Source organism: Muscardinus avellanarius (genome assembly GCF_963383645.1).
Source record: "Muscardinus avellanarius genome assembly, chromosome: 19".
NCBI lineage: Eukaryota > Metazoa > Chordata > Mammalia > Rodentia > Gliridae > Muscardinus > Muscardinus avellanarius.
This window is the reverse complement of record NC_137805.1, coordinates 4,827,968-4,843,393: the sequence shown is the minus strand read 5'-3', so window position 1 is coordinate 4,843,393 and position 15,426 is coordinate 4,827,968. Positions and strand designations below refer to the sequence as shown.

Genomic DNA, 15,426 nt, shown 5'->3' with positions numbered 1-15,426 from the left:
ACAAGTTCAAGGCCCAGCAACTTACCAAGACCCTGCTTCAAAATAAAAAATAAGATCGAATTGGGGGTGTAGCTCAGAAACAGGCACCCCTGGGTTCAATCCCCCATACCACACACACAAAGTATCCCAAAAACAAACAAAAAAAGAAAAGAAATTGAATTATATCTTACCATACTTAATAATCAACTCAAAGTGGCCTGAAAATCAAATCATACAGTTCAAATATTACTGGGTACTCATTTTATTAGCCAATCAGCCCTAGATATTAGGAGAAAGCTCCAAAAGCAGAAAATGGGACCTAAGACTCTCATTTTATATATATATAATGCCTTTGGGTTTTCAACAACAGAAAGTAGACAAAATTAAGAACCAGAAGAGACAAATATAGGCATAAGGACAAGCCCACTTAATTGCCCTAGGGTAATAAGTTACAGGCCTGGGCTTCCATTATTGCAAAGAGCCTGGGCATTTAGTCAAGGACTGCCCCTAAGCAGAGTCCTTCTGCTTAGGGATGTGCCCCCTCTGCAAAGAGGAAGAACATTGAAAATGTGATTGCCCTCACCTCTGAAGGGAAGTGAGGCCATTTGCTTCCATCGTGGCTGCCGTCAAAGACTGAGGCTCAGCAAGGCCTCCTCTTATCAGCCCTCTAACCCGCTGGACATCACAACAGAGGAGCCTGGGTAACTCTTGACGTAGCAGGTAAAGACGTCGGTTTTCTTTTAGATATGGACACTTAATCCTCTGCTCACCTTGTTTCTCCTAGGTCTTTTTCTAAAACAAACATGTATTGTAACTGGGGTTGAAGGCACCCCAAGAATAAAAGATTTAAAATGTCTTAAACTTGTAAAGAGATGATTTAGTCTATAATTCTAAAGAGACTATAGATCAGGTGTATGCTATAGGGCATAATCCTAAGGATCAGCCTCTAACTAACCCTGACATAAAATAGTTTACTGATGAAAGCAACTATATGAGTGAAGTAACTCAAAAATCAGGCTATGCAGTGATAGGCTGGGTCCCTCTTCCTCCCCTAACAGGACAGGAGACAACCCCAGAAGCCAGAAATGGGAGAAGTCGGGAGACTTCAGACATAGTGAGGCAGACTCCAGATGTCACGAGAGGACCGGCATTCCTCTGCCGCTAACTCCACCCCAAGACCCCTGGCTACATAAATACCCTCACTTCCTCTCTGCTGTGTGACTCTGCTGACCATGACTGCTGCCCCCACAGTCGGCAGACCTCGCCTGGAGGTGCCAATTTAATTAAAGAGGCCTTTAAAAACTTGGCTGGTTCTTGCCTCCTTTGCGACCCCCAACTCAATTTCAATGTTACATGCAGTAGTAAGCCTTCAGGAGGTAATAGAGGAAAAGTCACTCCCTCTGAACACCTAAGAGCCCTGGTTAAGCTACAGGGCAAAAGTATAATCAGGTGATTACCTTACTCAAAACCTGGAAAAGGAATCACCCTCAGATCAGCATTTCCCAAAGTGGAAGGGTCCTTTCCATGTTCATAGCACTCCTGCAACTGTTAAACTATAGGGACATAATTCCTGGATACATATGTTTAGGATTAAACCTTCCCTCATGAAACTTTACAGAATCAAGGCTCTAAAGTCAGAAATAAGCCTCCAGATGCTAAGAAAGACCCATGAACACTATTCCTGTGAACCTTTGGAAGATTTAAAAGTATTAATCAGCTGGGCGTGGTGGCACATGCTTGTAATCCCAGCATTGGGGAGGCTGAGACAGGAGGATTCTGATTAGCAGATAGCCTCAGCTACTTAGTGAGGCTCTCCACAACTTAGTGAGACTCTGTTTCAAAATAAAAAATAAAAAGTAGGACAGAGGGTTAAGCTTGAAGGTCAAATGCCCCTGGGTTCCATCCTCAGACCCACACACATCAAAAGAATCAGGATAAGACTTATTTTGTGATCTTTCCTCATAACTACATTATGTCTATCAAGTCAGAAAAATATCAATTTATTTGTCTCCTAGTTTTTATTCCAGAGAAAAGCAACTAATTCCTGGACTGGGCACAACAACAGGATATTAATAAAGTGCCTACTGAATTTGGGGCTAGTACCCACTTCCAGTTCATCTAGATAACCTTGGTGGATGTCCCCCTTTCAAGAAAATGATTGGCTAACATCTTAATGGGATAAATTTCTAATTTTCTTGACCAGCATACTTTTCATCAGGATGTTCTTCTGTTGTCTGGTTTACTGTTGTCAGGGGGTTAAAATCTTGAATATTAATGGCTTTTTTCTAGAATATCAAAAAAGGATGGTTCTATAGCCAACCAAAACGCTGACCTCCCCATGTCTCCAAAATATTATGTAGAAAGGAGATGAAATGGGAAGAAAAGAAAAATAATTTTGAAGTGCCATAGGGCATGTTTGGGAGTTCTATAAAAGAAGTGTAAAAGCCACACACACAAACACACACACACACACACACATTTTTCTCTGGAAAAAAATCTAATCATACTACCTGAAAATGTAAAATTCTCAGAAGAAAATTTACAGAAGTCAATGTCTAATAAAATCCTTAAAATGTTCAGTCTTTTTGAGTGATAAAGTACATTTCCAGAAATTTATGGTAAGGACACAAACATCAATATATATAAAAGCTATATATCCAGGCATGGTGGCACAGGCTTGTAATCCCTGTGCTTGGGAGGTGGAGACAGGAGGATCACGCAGGTTCGAAGCCAGCCTCGCTGGCTTAAGAGAACCTGTTTCCAAATAAAACTATAAAATAGGTCTAGGAGTGTAGCCTGGAGGTAGAAGGGTTTCCAGGAACCCCATTACCACCAAAAAGAGCAACAATGAAGGGGAAAAAAAAAGGTATATAAAATAAAATTACTGATATTAAGACAGTAAAAAATAAAAATAAAAAAATAGAAAATAGCCAAGCATGGTGGTGAGTGCCTTTAATCCCAGCATGTGGGAGGCTGAGGCAGGAAGATTACAGATCCAATAACAGCCTCTGGGAGTTAGTGAAATCCTGTTTAAAAACAATAAATAAAAAGGCCTGGGGAGCACTGAAGGTATATCACAGAGGCAAAATGCCCCTGGTTTCAATCGCTAGTAACACACACACACACACACACACACACACACACACACACACACCCCAATGGTCATTCCTCATTCTAAAAGATTAGACAACCATACAGTGGAATCTTCTGCAGTTATTTTAAAACAATTGAGTTATTAAATCACTAACTTAGAGTTATTAAATTCCTAAATTTATGAGTTATTAAATTCCTAAATTTATGAATTTGACCCAGGGTATTTAAGCTGACAATCCATAACTAAGAATACTATGAAAATTTAGGAGAATCAAGTATGCATTCATGTGGGTAGTTATGTTTACATGCATATTTCTGGGAAGAGATTCTATAGTTTTTGATTCTCAAAAGAAGAGTGGCTACTCTAAAAAAAATAATTACTATGTTAGTACGTCCTCAAAGATGGGCCCCCATGACAAAACCTGTGGATGTTCACACGCTCCTCCTCATCTGGATTGGCCCTGTGACTCATATTAACAATTACAATTGCCAGTCTCACGCCTAAGTCCCACACAGGCCTAATTGCTTTTTTTGTAGTTTTGAGAGTTCTGAGTTACCGTGTAAAAAATCCCACTACCTGCTGGAGAGGCCGCATTAGATAGGAGAATCCCTTATACTGCATGGCAAAGAAGCAAGTCAGAGCATCAAATCGTATTGGCAACAGTCAACCTTCTAGCAGTTCAACAAGGATACCAGCAATGTAAATAAAATGGCATGATCATGAAAATCTCTAACCACGACAAGCAAAACCACTATCCACATAAAACCCAGTTAAAACACGAGGCAGAAGAAATTGAGAAATAAGAAAACTGTTATTGCGCTAAGCTGTAAAGTTTCGGGAGCGATAATAGATAAGAATATGTATAAGATATAAAAGATTACAGACTATGTTTATTTTTTTTTATTTTTTATTTTTTTGGTGGTACTGGGGTTCCTGGAAGCCCTTCTACCTCCGGGCTACACTCCCAGACCTATTTTTACATTTTTATTTGGAAACAGGGTCTCCTAAGCCAGCGTGCGCGGCTGGCTTCGAACCTGCGCGATCCTCCTGTCTCTGCCTCCCAAGCGCGGGGATTACAAGCGCGCGCCACCACGCCCGGCCCCAGACTATGTTTATACTGACTAACATCACCTATTAAGAACCTAATATTTTACAATACAGTGGCTGGAATAATAATCAGAAGCTATTCATTAGGGCATGTAACACCACTCTTCAGTTCCCTGTATAAATCCCTGTCCATTATTGCACATATGTGTGCACAGATATACAATGATATCATTTCATAACAGTTTCATTGAGCAAAAACAACTTTAGTCACTTTGATTTTATGTACTTTATTTATACAGGCTCTTTTATTACACACAAGTGAAATACAGATCAAACATCTATGTTCTTATAATAAAAAGATGAAACACAGTGAGACCTTCAAATGACCTTCATTTCAAATACTGTAGTGATGACTTATGATTTCCTTTTGGAATAATAATTAATAATAATAATAGCAACAACAACAACAACAATAATGCCCAAAGTAGATCGAGGCTAAGGAAACAGCATGTATTACATTATATTAGCACACTTTCAATGATTACTGAGTAGAAATACTTTCTCTTTATTAATTCCTACAATAATTTGGGAAATGATACTTGAATAGAAAACAAATTCAAACAGAACCAGGAATCCTGCCCCAGAACCAAGAAGCAAAGCAGAACATAAACAATTTGAAAAAGGCCAGATCCCATTCCATCTATTCAACTTAAGTGAAATGAAGATATAAACAAGCTTTGTGGTGGTATTTTTTTTTAATCCACTGTATTTGATTCTTCAAAACAAAAACATCCATCTTCCACAGCTAGCTCTGTTAACCAAAATAATGGCAAGCGGCATGGCTTTGGTAAGGACTTTTTTGCAGGATCAGGGATTGAACGCAGGGGCATTCTATCTCCTAGCTAAACACCCCAGCCCTATTTTTTATTCTTTATCTTTGAAACAGGGTCTCACTAAGTTGTGGAGGGCCTCACTAAATAGCTGAAGCTGGCCACAAACCTGCAATCCTCCTGTCTCAGCTTCCCAAGTGCCTGCCTTGGTAAAAACATATTAAATGACAATAAAATGTTTTTTTTAAGTTTCTAAATACTTAGCCTATAGTACTTCTAGTGTTAAAATATGGTTAAATTTGCCAGGCGTGGTGGTGCACGCTTGTAATCCCTGAGCCTGGGAGGCAGAGACAGGCGGATCCCGCAGGTTCGAAGCCAGCCACGCTGGTTTAAGAGACCCTGTTTCCAATTTTTAAAAAGTATAAAAATGGGTCTGGGAGTGTAGCCTGGAGGTAGAAGGGTTTCCAGAAACCCCAGTACCACCAAAATAAATAAATAAATAAATAAATAAATAAATAAATAAATAAATAAATAAAATATGGTTAAATTTAAATTTAGCGTTTCATTTTCTTTCTTACAATTTTCTACCATCATGGAGTGAAGGTTCTTTATATTCTTCAGGCACTCTCTGGCCTTTCAGAATTTCAGACTTCATATTTGAAAATAAGAATTATTAAATAAAAAGTACTTAGCTGGAACTGGTTGCACAGTTTGGAAACTTCCTTTGGAAATTTTTGTGATGACTTTTCTGACAATACAGAAGCTACTCTGATATCAGCTCAAGAAAAAGAAGCAACAGTGGTAACAAGGGGAAGGAAGAACCAGGTCCTTGAAGTCATCAATGAGGCCCCTGAGCTGACCAGTCCTGGCACCCATCTACCTTTGAATTTCCTTATGTGAAATCATGTATTGCTCTATAGAAGCCAATTTGGGTTGTTGATTCTGTTATTGTAAACCCAGAGCATATAATTACAATATTTCTTCACTTTTATAATATATAAAATAATATATTTTTCATACTTATGTTTTGTAACATGAAAATATAAATATGAAAGATATTTAAGCTGAGACCATATATTTCTATATCCCATTTAGGTTAGCAGTCAAGAAAAGCAAAACAGTTTGTAAAACAGGGGCAAATCTCAATTTTAAGAGCAAGGAAGAACTCAAATGAAATAAATACTCAATAAATCTTAAAATACTTATTATCCTTCTCTGACTTGAATTTTACTAGCTATCTTGTCTATATTGAGACACTTATTTTTATATTTCTGAGAACACAACCTCATCACAGCAGCATTCAATCAAGAGCAGATCACTCTTCATAGATCACTCTTCAATATTAATAAATTGCAACAACTAAGATAAGATTGCAATACAAATAATTTACAAGGAAATTATGAAGAACTAAGAAACCATTCCATTTAGGGCAGAGACAGACAGAGAGAAACAGAGTATTGCTAAACATAGCTTCAGTACTGCTAAGCATAGCCATAACACTGAGTCCCAATCAATAGAAAATGCAATAGTGAAACATGCCAACATCAATGATAATTAGAATACCTTCGTGTCCCGCCTCCATAAGGAGGGATGTCATAATCCTGGGACAGGGAGATACACAATCCTGCCAATCTGCTCCTTTTATTAGGATTAAAGCCCAAATCTGAATCCAAATTCCCATAACTGTGCCCACCTCAGTGTGCCTCCTGAGTGTACCTGCTCTTCCAATCAATGTGAGTGCATGTAGAGCTAAATACCACTGTGGAATTTTTTTAGTCTCCAATTCTACAGCTTCCAACTCCAGTTTTCATAAAATCACTATCCACAGAAGCCAGGATGTACTTCAACTATTTTTCATCAAAGCTAAAAATAATACAATATACAAATAAATGAACTTTTCAAAATTTGAGCAAAATATTCTGCAAATAAAAATATGAGGTATCATCTGGTCAAGGCATGTTATACTGTGGGTCGGATCATCCTCTAATTCACTAATGAGAACCACAAGAAGTGCTCAACAACATAGCAATAAAGAATTCAAACTGTTTCTACATTTTACGTTTACATGCCCCCACTTTCTATGATTCACAAATAAATCTTCTCACCCAAATTAACCAGCCACCATGGACAGAGCTGGTTAAAATAAAAGATATTTGATTTAGTATTGTGTCCTTATAACCACTCTCAACACTTTAGAGAATTAGCAGTTTATTTTATCCATTTTTCTTACAACAAGAACCTTTAGTGTATAGGACTAGGCATATTCCATGCAAGTTAAGAAACAAATATTACTAACTCTAGCACAATAATCCCATTTTGGTAGTCCTTCTCCATACTGGCTCAAATGGTAACTTATTAAACTATTCAGACCACCTTCTTCATCTTCTTTTACTTCTTTCTTTTATTCTTTTTTATTTATGTTTTTACTTATTATTTAGTTATTTGTGATATTGGGGACCAAACTCAGGGCCTTGTGCATGAGACAAGCATCCTACCACTGAGCTATATCCATTCCTTTTTTGGTGGTGGTACTGGGGTTCCTGGAAACCCTTCTACCTCTGGGCTACACTCCCAGACCTATTTTGTTTTATATTTTTTTATTTGGAAACAGGGTCACTTAAGCCAGCGAGGCTGGCTTCGAACCAGCGCGATCCTCCTGTCTCCGCCTCCCAAGCACAGGATTACAAGTGTGCGCCACCACGCCTGGCTCCATCTCTTTTTTATTATCAGGGTCTTGATGGATTGCCCAAGCTGACCTCAAGCTTTTAATCTTCCTAAGTCAGCCTCCCCAGTAACTGATATTACAGGTGTACACTACTATAACCAGCTGACTCAGGTCTCCTTTACGTACACCAAAACACAAAGAAGAAGACTGATAAATTGCATGTAGTGGGTGCTATAAGCAAGGCACAGCTGTGGGACTACTTTGCCCAGGGAAATGTTGTCTTGTTGCTTACAGTATTATCTATGGACCAGCAGCCCTGATACTACCTGGAAGACTGTGAAAAATAGAGAATCCCAGGACTCATCTCAGACTCAATGGAACATATTCTGAATTTTTAACAAGATCCCCAGGTGATTCATGCACACAACAGTTTGAGAAGAGTTGGTGATAATAAATAATAATAATAACCACCACCACCACCACCACCACCACAACAACAACAACAACCTGAGAAACTGTTTTGAGGGTACAGCATTAAGATTATTATACCAGAGAACTAAGAAAGCTCAAAAAAAGCCATGTACCATATGTTGAAAGTGTTCACAGAAGCCCTAAGAGGAACTGAAGATCCACACTTCAAGCAGGTGAAAGCTAAAGCCTCAAATTCCCTGGGCATCAATTTTTTATAGTTAGTTGCCAACATCAGACATACTATGTACCTTCAGAAAGTGATGAGTTATACCATGTACAATTTTCATGGCAACAAATTATCAATTTACAAAACTCAAAGTCAACACATTGTGCCTCACAGTCATTTAAGCTGGCAAGACTTTAAAGGACACACAAATCTGAAGTAACGCATTGGAAATATTTGATTTATGTTAAACAGCACAATGGAATTTAAACATTCATGTGTTCAACCAAACCTTACTCCCAGCCAGTCAGCTCACTGATTAGCTGAAATACAACTTTCCAACAAATACTGCCCCACTGAATTTAATATCTAAAAATTTTAAAGATCTTTCTGTGTATATTTATAGTAAATCTTATTTCAACTAAATCTCCTGAGCTAAAAAGAACTACCACCACAACAGAAAAATAGCAAGAACAGCCCCGTACTATAAAAGGCACTGGTTGTATTAAATGAATTCTGCCTTAACAAGAACCTTCCACAGAGGGAACCAAGAAGGCAAAGCCACGGAGGCCTTCAGTCCAGCAAGGGCCACGAGGCAGCGTGTCAGAAAGAAATTGTTTTTCTGCTCCTTTTGATGGGTTATGCTTTTAAGTGAGGAAATTAGAAACAGGTGTGCCAGAGGGCACACACATTCTCGCTCCACACTGAAAAACACGCGTTTTCAATTTTCAAACATGAAAGGGACTCCTGTTGAATGAAAGAAGAAATGAAAACTCAGCTCCGTTTCTGCGAACCATATGAAGGAAGCTTACAGAGTCTCTGACAAGTTGCTTGACTCACTCCCTCTCCCACTGACAGCAGGTAGTACTCTACAATGGAAAGGAAAAAGCATTCTTTCAAGTGAGAACAATCAAAGGGAAAATTACATTGAGGATCACAGCACTGGCATTTTAGCTCATCACTTGATCTCATGCCTCTGTTTTTACCATTTCTTCACCTCAGGTTTTAAAATTAGAAGTCTGTTCTTTCACAAAACAACAACAAAGCAATGCAAGCTAAGTGTCTAGGGGAAAAAAAAGTCTTAGAAATTACAAACATCAAAAGAACATCTTTTGGCTCACTTGATCCACTGTAATCCAGGTCTGCAATCTACAAGAGAGACTTATTTTCCCTCCATAAAGTACAGGAAGCTCGCGATGATGGAGGCATTTCAGTGAGTGTATGGGTGTGTGATGGGAGTGCTCCACGTACAGACACTCTGCTGAGTGGGACTTGAGGGCAGGAAGGAGGCAGGAAAGGAAGGTACTACTCATGGACCAACAGTCAGGTCATCAGGTCCTGGATGAGTCAAGAGGTGCCTGGACATCACCCTTTGGGAGGCACTGTATACATTCCCGGCATGAACAGATGCAGCAGAACCTCACTGAGGACGAGCAAGCCTTTTGGCATAATAATATTCAACATATTTCTGTACTGGCAAGAAAGTTCCTTACATTATCAGGTAAGGCCACAGCTTTCAGGCCCTTTGAAGACAGGGGCTATGTCTTTACTTCCATCATATCCAGAATAGAGTACATATAATAATCTCTAAAACAGTTGTGACTTTACTGCATAAAAGCTATTACAAGTCAACTTGCAGAGGAGAAAATTTCATGAAAAGATATCCTTCATTTTCTCTAAAATTTCCTTTGGAAAAATACCTAATGATACCTAAATATGCTCACTATATGATATTTAATAAACAAAACATGATACAAGTTAAACAGTATTCCCACTTTTGTTTCATGGCAAAAATCCACCAAAATATTAATTTTTTTAACTTTATCAAATTTTATTCTCGAGAAATCGGACAGGCATATTACTATCAGTATATGAACACCATGATTAACAATATTCAACTAAAAATATTAATATTGACTGATATAGGACTGCAAAGTTATCGGTCTCATTTTCCAAACTATCTTCAATGAGCTTGGATTATTTGACAATGGGGGAGGGAAATCTACTCAAGTGAAACTTCCAACACACAGAATGAAAAAAGCCATCACATTAAACTGGTTTCTTAGAAAATGATCTGGCTTAATTCAGAATTTGTGTTTATCTCGATCCATCAGTGACTAATTACATAAATAACAGGAAATAATATACTAATAGCTCATGAGATATGAAGTGACCAAACTAGAGAATGCTACGGTCTCAGAATAGAACTCTCAACCCAGATAATTATTTTAGTTCTTGGAAACGTGCTAATAGTTTATATACTCTGCTTTCTGTAAATGAATGGTAGCTTCCCCACCCTAAATAACCAAACAGTTCAGAGAGTCAAGTGTTTAAGAAGATGATGTTTACAAATGGAAGGTTTTTATCTACACTAGAAGTCACAAATCACAAAAGGATTTTTCATAGCATTATTCCCAATTGTACATACTATATCTTGAATTATTTCAGCTTAAGTTGTTGCTTCTTACCCTGGGCACTGGAAGAATCTTGCAAAGTACTATGAGGTTATAAAAGTTCTATTATTTCATTATGCCAAGAAACTTCTGAGAAGCCAGTGTCAGCCACGAGAGCACTGTGGGAAAGAGCCCTGCCTCATAGGCCGAAAGAAGAACCAAGCGGTCGACAGAATCTAAAGTCCACCAGCAGGATTAAAAACCAGGTATGTAAACTTGCTTCTTATTGGCTGAATCACTGGATATCATTTGAGAACAACCTCAGAGATTAAACATGTATCTACAAGTTGCTTCCAAAAGGATCCCACTTCTTACAAAAGAAACTGCTTATTCGAAGTCTTCTAGAGACCATCATCTAAAACACCATATTAGCTGGGCATGATGGCACATGCTTGTAATCCTAGCATTTGGAAGGCTGAGACCGAAGGATAGCAGTTTGCGGACAGCTTCAGCTATTTAGTGAGGCCCTCCGCAAGTCAATGAGACCCTCTTTCAAAATAAAGAAAAAAAAAAAAATAGGGCAGGGGGTGTAGCTCAGAGGTCGAATGTCCCTGGGTTCCACACCCAGAAATAAACAGATAAATGCAGAAATAAGTTTAAAAAATGAATAAATAAATATACTAAAAATAGGGCTGGGGGGTGTAGCTCAGAGGTCAAATGCCCCTGGGTTCCATCTCTAGTATAGCAAAAAAACCCTACCAAATTAAACTCCAAATGCCGTATCCTCAGCCCTCTTCCTCAAACATCCTGCTTTTGTCATCAGAATATTGCCTTAGAATTTGTCACCAGTCCCAGCCCTGACTTACCTTCCTCTCAGCCCTGACTTATCTCCACCAACATCAGAAGTTCTATGTAATAAGCACCATTTGCACATCAATAAACAAAGCTGTTGAAAAACCTAAATCTCATGGAATTCAGAGTGGACAGAAAATAAAGAAAAGATACAAATTGTGAGATAATACAGTCAACAGAGAAAAATAAAACATGAGAGAAAGATTGAAGACTTTTATGTTTATACAGGATGGTCAAAGACCATTTCAAAGAGAAGGTAAACCATGTGAACAAAGACCTGAGAAGGTAGAATGGGGCCCAGTTCCTAAGGGGAGAGAGCCAAAGGTCAGGAAGCAAAGCAGGGCACAGTTCCCAAGGTTGGTGTGCAAGGCACATGTGAAATACCGCAAGGCAACGACAGTAGCTGGAACCAAGTAGGCAAAGGAAGGAGGCAAAAGCTGAAATCTAAGAGAAGATGGCCCCATAATAAGGGCTTTAGCTTTTCCTGTAGGTGAGATGAGAAGCTATTGGACAGTTCAAAGGAGAGAGACATGATTTGAGTTAGGTTTGGACCAAAACCTGGGCTGAAAACTCAATGAAGGGAGAAAGTGCAAAAGCAAGGGACCAGCTAGCAGATCACTGCAATAAGCTGTATTTGAGGTAACCTTGCCTCTGTTGGTGAGTGGAGGAGCTAAGCTGCGTGTGGTGGCACATGCCTGTAATCCCAGTACTTGGAAGGCTGAGATAGAAGGATCTCAGGTTCAAGGACAGCTTTGACAATGTAGCAAGGCTCTCAGCAACCTAGCAAAACCCTATTTCAAAACAAAAAAATACAACAGAGCTGGGTGTGTAGCTCAGAGGCAGAACACCCCTGGGTTCAATCTCCAGTACCATACACATACATACACGAAAAAAGAGAAGGAGCTGAAAAGTAGTCAAATTTTAAATATACTTAGAGGGGAGTGTTGACAGAGATTAGATTTGGGTGAGATAGGAAAGAGTGTCAGAGATGGCTCTAAGGTTTTGACCTGAGCCCCTGCGAAGATGAAGCTGCCACATCCTGCATGCTAAAGATTCCAAGAGACCAGGTCCACAGAGGTGTGAACCTTGAAGAATGCATATTTGGACATGCTAAATTTGAGATGCCTATTAGACATACGAGCAGAGAATTTCAATGACCAGCTGAATTATAACTGAATACTCGGGAGAGGCTCAAATTGGAGATAACAATGTGGATGTCCTCAGCATGCACATGGTAATTAGCCATCAGACTGGATGACGGACCAAGAAAGCAGGTACGCCAAGAAAACAAGAAGAGGCTCAAGGTCTAGAAACTGTGGCACTTGAACACTAAGAGGTCAGAAATGAGAAATACTAACCAAGGAGACTAGCAGCCAGGGAACTGGGAGGACACGTGAAGTGAAGACAGGATTTGCAATAAGAGCAAGCCATGCCAGCAACGGTGTCAAAAGGTGCTCACAGATCTAAAGATAAGCTGGATCTTAAAGGCAACTCTTAACCTTGGCAAGAGAAGACTGATGGAGTGGTAGATAGGCCTGACTGAAGTATATCCAAGAGTAAAAGAGAGAACTAACAAAAATAACAAACCTCAAGTGCTGAAGATTCCTTGAACTTTCACATTGAAGAATTGCTAAAAAACTGGTAAAGAGCTAGAAGGAAGACTGAATCCCTAGGCAACCTGCACGGAGTCCTGACTATGGCTGGGACTGATTCACCACAGCACGAGAGGAAGAATGCCTGCTGAAGCCCAGCCCTGGCCTGCCATCCACCCTACGCCACAAGCAATGGCGGGACCATGTGGCCAGGCATACCTCTCAGCAGTGCTCGACCTCTGTTCTGTAACTCCCCTCACAGGAAGGCTGCCTTATTCCCTTCTGGCAGAGGTCCCTGAAGGAATTTTTAAGCATAGTCTTATTAGCCACTCCTCCACAGAGGGGCAGAAGGTGACCTATGGTCACTCATTAGGTTGAGAAATCAAGAAAGAGTGGCAAACTCTCCCAGCCCTTGAAGAGCAGACTCCAGTCACCAGCTCAAAAAACATTAAGGCATTCGACTGCTTCCATTTTTGTGTTTCTTTTAATCCCATGCACCTCTGAAGCTACTCCTGGCAAGTCACAGCTACAGTTCTTATAGCCCTAGGCTTTCTAGGACTGTCCAAAGTCAAAACCCCCAAAAACTAAGACCTTAGAAAAATCAGAAATCACTGGGCATCATACCATAAGCCAGGCAGAAGATCTTTCTTCACACCAGACCCTTTAAGAAAAGAGGATTGAATTTATATCTTCGGATCTCTGGGCAGATAGCATCAGTACACTCTGGACTCATTCTATCTCTTTAAGGGAGGAAAAAAGGTAGGAGGGAGAGAGTGAATATGAAAATAGTGCAGATAAATAACAGAAGACCAAATATTAAGGTCAACCAAAGCATAAACTTGATCTCCTGGTTTTTTTTCCTCCTTCTGATCTTCTAATCCTCGATCTGCTCTTCCTTTCCAGAGCCACAGACAGAACACAGATGAATCTTACATTATGCATCTGTGTTCCTAAATAATTATGTGTGACTGCAAATAAGACAAAGAGAATCATATTTTTAAATTATAGTAAATAAATTCTATGGTGAATATTTTTTTGAAAAAATAGGCATCCTTCTAGAAGAGGTTAGAACCACACAGTCACTTCTTCAGTTTTATTTGTAGATTAGGCTACATGCCAGCCACTCAGGAGACCACATACACACAGCCCTTCATTCCTCAAGAGTGTATCTGACTGCCTCAAGAGGGAGGCAGTTGTTGATTTTCACACAAGCAAGAACGCATACAGAAACAGTCTAGTGCATCAGCTCTAAAATGTGTTTTTCTCACATTTAAAGGCTTCTGGAATCGGTAGATACATTTATACTTGACAGCACCCTCCCATTCTGCCCTACAGTCTGCACTGGTTTCAGAGCTGCCACTATTTTTTGTTTTCTTGGGGAGTTGAAGAGGTACTAGAGATTGAACCCAGGAGTGTCCTATCCTGAGCTACTTCCCAGGACTATTTTATTATTTTATTTTGAAATAAAATTTAAAAATTTATTTTGTATTGCTAAAAGGTCTTTCTAAATTGCTGAAAGTCTCGCTAGTTGCTAAATCTAGCTGTGAACCTGAAATTCTCCTGCCTCGGCCTCCCAAGTACTGGGATTACTGTGTAACCACACCTGGCTAAACACTACCACTGGATGCAAGCTGTTCCATTTGTTGGCCTTTCAGTCCTGTGCCAGGTCAGAACTACATGTTAGATTTGCCTGCCATGAAGGAAATTAACAATCAGATATGAATTTATTATTAGTGAGGCAAATATTCTCACTGGAGGAACATTCTTAATTCTATATTTCCTTATAAAATAACAGTCATGATTTAAGTAATGAAAAAAAATAAGTCATACTTCAATTGGCAATATTTTTCTTTTCCTTAGTGTTATAAAATTAATGCTGTTTGTAAAAAATGGTGACAGACTCAACGGCACACTGGACCAAGAAGTGCACTAAGGGCCACCTTATGTCAGCTCATTCAATCCTCACAGGAAAACTAGGTATTACTCCTGTTGTGCAAATAATCCCTTGCTCAAGTCCCACAGTTAAGAGTCTGGAAAAGAACCAAGGTGTTTGTTTGCTCTCTTCCTAGCTAAGCAAATTCCCTTGATGCCAGAACATTAGTCAGAGTTTGTAAGATCCACTCCTGCCACTCCAGCCCCCACCCAGTGATGAGAACAAGATGCTGGAGTTTGTCCCTCCAGCTAATGACCAAATCTCCTGTCTGGCCTCAGGAGAGCCCTATCCTGACCATAACTAACTATCTTCTTTCTGCTTTTCAATTTTCACCTTTCAAGATATATAAGCCCAAAATGCAGGCTACATCTCTGGATTTTCTGCAATACCCTAAGGCACAAGTCTTC

The 15,426-nt window shown here is 39.4% G+C and overlaps 1 protein-coding gene across 3 annotated transcripts in view; it reads right to left on the bottom strand.

Moving 5' to 3' along the window:
• Window positions 1-15,426, bottom strand: part of TASP1 (taspase 1) — a gene marked incomplete at both ends in the record, with an annotated part of 259,575 nt that overhangs the window by 120,580 nt on the left and 123,569 nt on the right. The window lies entirely within an intron of this gene.